The sequence below is a fragment of the Lichenostomus cassidix genome, chromosome 18 (assembly GCF_008360975.1).
Source record: "Lichenostomus cassidix isolate B80296 chromosome 18, HeHo_3.0, whole genome shotgun sequence".
Classification (NCBI taxonomy): domain Eukaryota; kingdom Metazoa; phylum Chordata; class Aves; order Passeriformes; family Meliphagidae; genus Lichenostomus; species Lichenostomus cassidix.
The window spans coordinates 9,528,063-9,537,017 of NC_139498.1; the positions used below are offsets into that span (position 1 = coordinate 9,528,063).

General features: G+C 46.6%; 1 long non-coding RNA gene across 2 annotated transcripts; it reads left to right on the forward strand.

Annotated features, from left to right (window-relative positions):
* Window positions 1-1,420: 1,420 nt before the first annotated feature.
* On the forward strand, window positions 1,421-8,855 carry LOC146429682 (uncharacterized). Of its 2 annotated transcripts, none has more exons than XR_014855645.1 (4): window positions 1,421-1,528; window positions 2,236-2,345; window positions 7,196-7,301; window positions 8,734-8,855. It is a non-coding gene; the product is annotated as an uncharacterized LOC146429682 (long non-coding RNA). The 2 variants fall into 2 exon arrangements; XR_014855644.1 differs by having other exon boundaries at window positions 7,196-7,306; window positions 8,734-8,850.
* Window positions 8,856-8,955: the final 100 nt, after the last annotated feature.

The following is an 8,955-nucleotide window of genomic DNA, read 5'->3' on the forward strand; positions in this document are numbered from 1 at the left end:
CTGTGGGCTTGTTTGCAAGGTCTGAGCTAGCTCATACAAGGAACCAATCACCTCCTTATCTCATTTCTTAGCAAGGTATCTCTCCTTTTGGCCAGCTCTTTAAGGGTACTCCTGTGCAGAAAAATCATTCTATGAAAAGCCAGTGTCCATAAAGGAGACAGAGGAGTCCTGCAACTTTGTTCAAATAAAGGGAGTTCACTGGGGCTCATCCCTGTGGGGTTTCTCTCTTGAGGTTTTGGAGGATGGAGGACACAGCCTCCTTTTAAATTCCTGGCCCCATGTTGCCCTCTTCCTTTCCCCATTGGCTGAGGTACTAGTAAGGTACAGCCTTCCTGAATCACTTACCACATATCCCCCCTTGAACCTGTCATTTCCCCCCAAAGTTCAGAAACTCATGCTTGTGTGGATCAGTTTGTCTGTTTCAGGAGTCAAACTGTCTGGGTTCTATAACAAACCTGTGAGCTGAAGTTGGTAGATATATGAAGACCCATTTCAAAGATGTGAACACCCATACCCTCACCCATCGAATTGTTTGTAAAGGCATGAGCACATCTTTCCTGTCATTCCCAACAAGGCAGATCCTTGCCTTGGAGTGGTAGCTATATTTGGTTTTTTCTACATTTTTTCTGTCTTTCTCTCTTTCTCTTTCTTCTAATTCCCTCTTCTTGAAGTTTCTGCTAAACTGTTTGGCATTATGTCCAGAATAATGAATGACAATAATTGACAAATCCTTCCCTTAGTTATCGGTTAGGATTTGCAGGAATCTTTTCAAAAAAAGATATTGTTTCAGTACAGATTGCTTAAATTTGCTTCTATTGGGAAATTAGTATTTAGTATCAGTGTCCTTATATTCTAGGAAAAGGAAAAAAAGGTATTTTGTTCAGTGCCTTGATTCTGCCTTAAAAACATTTATGGCAACGCAAGACCAAGCTACTGGAAGATCACTTTCTGGTCTAATGTTTTTTCTTGACAGACTTTGTAATTCATACATAGTGGAATACTCTCCCTCCAAAATAAATGGCAACATTTGAATTCTAGAATTGGGGTATTAACATATAGCAGTTTTTAGGTAAAAAACACATCACCGTCACCCTAAACAGCAAAGTCTGAGATAGTGACAGTGGCAGATAAAAAAAATCATGTAGATTAGAGTTATAACTCTTTTAGAAAGAGCAATTGTGTGGGAAGAAGTCTGAATTACTTGCTCATTATTTCCCCCCACTGTCAAAAAGAAGAGATCTCAAACCCTCACAGGGTTCTCAATTTGCAACTGCTGCTGTTGGCCATGCTGTCATTATGGTGGGGCCTGCCTAGACTGGTCAGTTTGCTCTGCAGCCCATGATGGCCAGTCTGGCAGGGAATGCTCAGCCCCTGCTGCAGCAGCTTTTCCGCTGCCCTCTGTGTAAAATGAGAGCTGCCAGGAATGTTACCAGAGGGCAAGCAGAAATGTCAGAACACTGCCCTGTAGCAGCACTGCTCATCCCCATACTTCTGCTCAGATATGACTGGACACTGAGCCTTGGAGAGGGTAAGAGCACATTTTCCATATTAAAAGGTTGTTTATCAATTCAGTGTCATTCCAGTAAGGTTCATGCTTTCAGTGTTATGTGCAGAACATGCTCAGTCCATAATTTTGATTTGACATCTGGTTAGGAAATTTGCCATTAAACTAACATTTCTGATAAATATGGCTGAAGGAATAGGATGAAACAATTGCTGGAAGCAATAAATAATTTCCCAGGAAGAACTACTGAGGACCATAACTAGTAAAACTTAAAAGCTGCATGTTGAAAAGTAGTGTGGGCCACCCATTCTTTACCATGGCAAATGTGACCAAAAATTTCTGTGTCCAAGTGTGAGCACCTGGGAAGATAAGCTGAATGTCACAGCCCAGCCATGAAGGGGCTGTGATGACCTTGCTGTTCCTTCTATTCTATTCAGAAATTAATTTCTGCAGATCTTAATGCAGCTTTGTTTACCTCTGCTACATGTCAAAGAAAGTAAATGTGCCTGTCCTAGGGGGAATTTTAATGATAAATTTGATTCTAAGTAGCTTCCCACAGAGTGGAACTCTTGGAAGTCCTGAAAATGAGTTTAAGCTGAACATGAGAGGCAAATAAACTGAATAACTGAACATGAGAAGCAAATAAAGCCCATAATCTGGGATTAGAGGATGGGCAGCATTTTATGTGCACCACACATGTATCCAGATTCACACTCCTCCTTTCTCCACAGAAGCATCAGCAGAAGAGGTCTGGGCAGTAGATCCCATCCAAGGAGGTGACGCTTGGGGTGCCCTTTCTGTCCCCTGCCAAAGCAGCTGAGGAGCTCTTGTTACAGAGCAGGTGAGTGGGATTGGCAGGCTGGCAGATAGCTGGGTAGGAAAAGGTAATTGAAGCAGCAAGTAACCACAAGAGCAGGAAGGAAGGGGAAGGAAAAGGAAATCATGAAGGAGGATGGTATCAACTCCTGCAGGAAACTCTATCGTAACCTAAAATAAGCTTTACTTGTGAGATCAAAGGTTCATGTAGCCCAACTTGTCTTTGAAAGTGATGCCCAGGAAGGAGCACAAACATAGAATGGCACTTCTACAGAACTCTCCTAACTCCAATAACTGTATGTATGGAGTCCCTGAGCAGAATGCAATGTATCTGTACTTAACAGATATACTTAACATGGTGGAATTTTAGCTGATGGATTTGTCCAAGGCACTAATTGAACTCATAAAGTGTTCTCTGAACATAGGGCATGTTACTGTGATCTTCTACTGAGAAAGGCTAACCTGTAGAAAGCAAATATCCACATATGCAATACAATTCCCTTTGTTATTATCTTTGACTGTTACAAATATATACAGGTTTTGCACCTCAGCCCAATTTGCATATAAAACCACATAATTGAGGAAGTATCAATAGTGATTAAACTGCAGAGAGCATCTGCCAGGTGCCAAGACAGATGGTGCTATGGTTTATCTGCAGAATATATTTATACTACAGTATAATAATTTTCAAGGGAATTTTCTTTCCAAACGCTAAGGTCCCATCATTTCAGAGACTCCACCACAGATTCCCATGTAACATTAGCAGATAGATTTCCTTGATGGTCAGGCTAAACATTTCTTTAATTGCTCTCTGCATGCAGCTCAGATGCTAAGGGAAGAATACAAGTCTCTGCTCCTCTTGAAGGGCAGATCAGTTGGGTAAAACAGAACAGCTAATGAATAGAACAGAAGCTAATGACGATGATGTGTCACCAGACAGCTCACAGCCAAGGTCCCAAGGAGTGGTGGCCCATGTGAGAGATTAGCAGCTGGCAGTTCTAACAGTGCTTGTATCTCCTGTCCTGAGGAGATTCCCTACTCACCCCACTAAAGTCTACCTGAGACAGACCTTTTACCCTTGTTATGTGTCAAAAAGTACTTGGAAATATCTGAGTTTATCCCAGAGGAGAAGTGAATGCCGAGTTCAAAGGAGGAGGAGACATTTTTTTTTTACATCTCCATCAGGACCATGCCCTGGGAAAATGTATCTTAAATTTGCTGCAGCTCAAGATGGAGTGCCAACTTTAATTCATCACTGCTTTGCTGGGCAACACAGGTGTTGCCTGCCTCTCAAATCAGACCCTCAAGTCCCTCAAAGTGCCTTTGGTCCCTGGGAAGTGAGGTCACAAGTATCTCACAGAGTGTAAGTTCTCAGAGCAGAGCTGTGTCTTGGCTGCACTCCTGTCTGCCTCATACATTTGCTAAGCTTGGTTTCACCCATTAGTGCCCCCGTTTACATATGTTACCTTCAGTCCTATCTTTGTTGAAACTCTGAATTCATGTGCAACATGAACTTAAAGAGAATATGTTTAGATTGGGGAGAAATCCGTCCCTGTGAGGGTGGGGAGGCCCTGGCACAGGGTGCCCAGAGAAACTGTGGCTACCCCTGGATCCCTGGAAGTGTCCAAGGCCAGACTGGACAGGGCTTGGAGAAGCCTGGGATAGTGGAAGGTGTCCCTGCCTATGGCAGGGGTTTGGAATGAGCTTTAGGGTGCCTTCCAATCCCAACCATTCTGGAATTCCATGATTCTGTGATTCTATTAACATGTCTACTCAATTTTCCTGGATATTATAAAGCAAATCGGGGCATAAACACCCTTTCAGACTTTATAGCAGGATTAGTAACTGACTATGAAATGAAAATATAAAAATAGACATGATGTTCATCACAGTTCCAGTTGCAAGAAAGTTATTGATGTACTTGGTATTTTCTCTATAAAAGTACAAATGATATCATCCATATCTAGACAGTCCTTGAGATATACTCATCTAAAACAGATCATTAGAAGCATTGGTTAAAGTAGATGCTGCAACATTATAGATGCTCAGCTTTACCATATACTTTTTCTCACTCAAATATTTCCTTAATATTAACTCCAAGCCCTTTTAACATCAAATTGAACAGTTATGCTTCTGGTGACGGAACCCTCTATGTATCTTAATGAAATTTATTTCCATTTGACAATATTTTTCCGTACTTCCACGCCCAGACTTTACTTTGCTTATCTCTTGACTTACAAAATTAATTTCTATCCATACCTTCTAAGTCGTATTCTTCATATTTGTCATTCTGGTTCCTCTCCTCCTTACTTTACAGGAATATTTTCCTTTTTTTCAGAAGAGGGCTACAAAATGTGCTCTCTTCTAATTACCGTAGGTTAGCACTAAGATAACTCATTGTTAAGGGAGGCAAATATTCATATCCTGCACCATAGAAAGAGTACTTGTACTAATACTGACAATAATTAGATTCAATAAATATAATTATTGCATAATTAAATAATTTTCAGAAGTCTTTGACACTGTTAAGTGTGTAAAAATTTGTTCTCCCAGTTGCTGGAATAATTCGTTCCCCCAATTCCCACCCTGGCTCAGGTGACAAAAGACATGCTGATAAACCTGGTTTATCATGCCTGGTTTCATCCTCCAAAAGTACTTTAATTATTTCCCTTAAATTTCCTGCTGAAATTTACCGATATTTTCACCAGTTTTCCAGATCTGCTTTTAAGTTTGATCCCATTCCACCCTGCCAAACTGCTTGGATGTGCCTTTTCCCAGAAACACAACAGCAGTGGCTACTTGTCAGCTCAGGGCCTTTTCTTCCAGCATTGATGCAAACATTGATGACCCATTTGTGTTTGTTGTGTCCCAGTGAGGAACACATGAAAGTGGCTGGATTTTAATGCCTCTGCTGTGATTTGCTCCTAACAGGTGGGCCAGGCAGTTTCAGCAGGTTTAAAGCAGCCAGGTTTCAGTGAGGCCTCATTGCTGTGTGCACTGGAGCAGGGCCCAGAGGAGGGTCCCCTCGATGGCTCCAGGCTGCCATCCCCTGGCCCTGGGTGCCTGGAGCAGACGGCCTGGCCGGCTGCTGCCTGGGAGCTCCCTGTGAGTGACAGGAGCCTGATGGGGCCCTGGGACCCCCTGCTGCCCCCACCGGGAATAATGCTGTCAGCTTCCTGCCAAGGATCCCTAAAGGAACTTGTCTGTCCTTCAGTGCCAGGTGGCAAGGCCCAAGCTAAGGAGAAAGCTGATGGCACTTGTGCCATCAGAGCAGCAGCCAAGGCCTGAGGGGAAAGGCACAGCCGCCATCGCAGCTGATGTCTCTGGGCCTGGTGTCCTCTGCCTGATCCCTGCACTGACTGTACCTGGCTGGCACGCAGCTTTCCTGGGCTCTCCAGAGGGTGTGGGGAGTCAAGGTACAGGCAGGGCTGGTCTCCATAACCATCATGTCAGAGTCACCAGCCTGGCCAGGGCTTCTCCTGCAGCCCTGATACTCCCAGAGCCCTTGAGGGACCTCTGGTGTTCGGCCCTGCAGCCTTCCCTCAGCGAGTGCTGTGAAAGCACAGCTTGAGCAAAGGGACACGGATGGCCCTGCAGCACTGCTAGGCCTCAGAGCAGGCCCTGCCTCTGCCTTCATCCTCACCCACACAGGGACTGCAGGATGGCAGCTGTAAAATGCTGCACTTTCAGAGCTGCAACCCAGCCTGTCTTTTCCATTTGTTGTTTTACAAGAGAGAGGATGCCCCATCCACCCCAAGGAGCTCTGACTGCCTGCTGGAAGTACCTGGGCAGCTGCCGTGTTGCCCGTGGGACAGCACATCCCAGGAGGGAATGGCCACAGCCCCGGTGCTGGGCTGCACAGGGCCACTGCGTTGGCTCCAGAGGGGAACGCTCTGCATTCAGGCTCTGAGCAGGGGGAGCACGCTCGGGCCCCATTCTGATGTTTAACCTTTCAGCTGGGAATGGAGCTGTGCTGCAGCAGGTCTCTGTGGGGTAAGAATAGCAGCTGCTGTCTTGGGACACAGCACACGTGTCCAGCTCCTCCACAGCAGCACGTTGCACTGCGACATAGAAGGCAGCCTACCCGCCCAGGAATGTCTTCAGGCGCTATTAGTGGAAGCGAATCATCCCCACAAACAGGCACGACCCCGCACAGAAGTCTTGGGAGAGCGAGGCTATTCTGGGCTTTTGACATTGAGGATGAAAGGCGACACACGATGGGCTGATCCTCTTGGCATGGGCCTCCTCCAGGGCTCTCTGCCGCCTTGTGCCCTCCTCTAGCAATGGCTCTTGTGAAGGCTGAGGGGAAATTTGCTGTGGCCTTTGAGCATGGGAGGTGAGGGCAGAAGGAGGCATGAGTTTGCTGGGGTGCAGGGCCAGCCCTCAGTGCCATCAGCAGTGCCCAACTGTGCTCAGGGCAGGTCGTGCGTGAGGGTCTGCAGCTGTCCCTCAGTCTCTGAGGTTAATGCTTGTAACAGTCATTACAGTCATTACAGGGATACTCACAGATTTTTTGTGCCATCTGGACTCTACCCAGACCCACCTGAAGCTTTGGAGATGCCTGCAGGTGAGACTGCTCTGAAGAGGAGCAGTCAGCTCCTAGGTTGGCTTAGGCTGGCAGATGTGAGTGCCAAGAGGCCCTGGCTGTAGTGACAGACCAATGCCCACTGTGAGGCAAAGAAAAAGGCTGCAGGGGATGAGGAGGGAGGAGCAAGGTTAGGAGTCTGCTAAGGAGCCATTGGGAAAAGTTATGCAGTGTCATGAGAAGGGAGGACTGGTCTGGCATCTTTGCAAGGCTCTAGGTGGTTTTCTTAAGGTCTGTAACTGAAAGCTGAGGTCTGCTCCTAAAGAACCATCTCCCTTTGCTCTCTGCAGACAACACTGGCAGGTTCTGCTTGTCAGTGCTCACTAGTGACACTGGAATCAGGTGGGACTTCCCAGGAAAAGCTGGTGTGCTGGTGAGGCTGCACTTGGGAGCCAGGTAAGGTGAGAACCTTTTGGATATTGCTGTCGTGGGTGTGACAAACAAATGACGGAGTGGTCGGTTTCAGCTTCCCAGAAGTGTGAGCATCTATATGGATGCCAAGCCTCTGGCAGTGACTTCTGCAAGCTTAGACCAATCCTTATCTGTCAATCCTTATCACTTCCCATCACCTCAAGTAACTCGACAGGCAAGCTCTCCCTTGAAAACATTGTGATCCTTTTGGGTTCATTGCTCCAGGGAGCACAAACCTCTGCTTCTGAATACCAGCACTTCTGCAGTCGACAGTCGTAGAAAGCTGTGGACTGACACAAGTGTTACTCATCAGTCCCTACACCGGCCCCTGTGCCTTTGTCTACTTGTTTCCTTTCAGTGCCAACCACACTTCACTCCCCAGTTGCTGCTAATGTGTTTCTCATTCACACCACACTGGTCTACGTCAAGGATTTCTGCAACCTGGATTGATCTGGGGGGACTGACAGTGAGAGCTTCAAACAGGGGCAGAGCTCCAACAGTGGGTGCAATTTCATGAGCTAATATTCCTGAAAGGATTGCCAAAGTAACTTCACAGCCTTCAGTTACCACTAAGCTGTTGGACTCAGTGTATACACAGAGCCCTGTGGCCTTTGAGGTTTCTGGGAAAATCCTCCAAGGCTGAAAATAGGGGATAGAAGTTACTTGGAAGCCAAAAGCTATTGGTTCAAGGAAAACATCAGCTCAGGCAGACATTTGCGGGCTTTTCTTTAACATACCTTGGCACTGTCCCTGTGTCTTTCACCCAGCCTGGAGACAAGGCTTAATGCCTCAATCCACTTGCGATGGCTGACAGAGCTGCATGTGCACACTGTGCCTCTGCTGTTCCAGTCAGGGTCCCTTCTTCCCTCATCCCCTTCTCCTTTCTTCTTCAAAATACATTGTCTTTAGCCTGTACATAAGCCAATAGAGAGTTACAGGAATGGAGGCATACCAACATACATTCTTTTTTCCTGCCTCAGAGGCCACATGCAATCTGCTGTGCAAGGGGTGGCGAGGCTGACCTTTGGGCTGATGTGGTGAAGAGGTGTGCTGGAGCCATGTGCTGAGCTGAGTGCTCACGGACAACCCTGAGAGTCCTTCCAGCACCTATGCCCAGGCAGGCTCAGCTGTTTGCCCACTCAAGAGAAACTGCAGTAGGTGGTGGCAGTAGCTGAGGAAATCTAGGCTGAGAGAGATGGCACAATGTAGGAACACTGTTGGTGTGTTGTAACCGTGCTCTTTCTGACTAAAATCATCTCTGTCAAGGAACTGTCAGTCCTCCCCAGTGCAGCACAGTGCAACTTCTGATGACTTTCTCAGAGATCGGTGTTCAGGGTTTGCGAGGGCCAGCATCAGAAACAAGAGTAGGGAAAGGAAACAGGAAAAGGATCACCCTCTCTTGCCTCTCCCATGGAAGAGGAAGCTGTGCTGAAAGGACAATGGGAGAAGCAGTGAAGACAGTAGCAGGACAAGGAGCTGCTGGAGACAGGAGACAGCACAGGCTGGATTTTCAGGAGTCTGCACAGGAATGGCGAGCCTCTAAGTTTGTGGGTCCTTAATCCAGCACTTGCTTCAGCTTTGCTCTTCTTGTTCTGTAATGCAATAGCCCAAGGAAAGCAACACCCAAAAAAGGCACTGG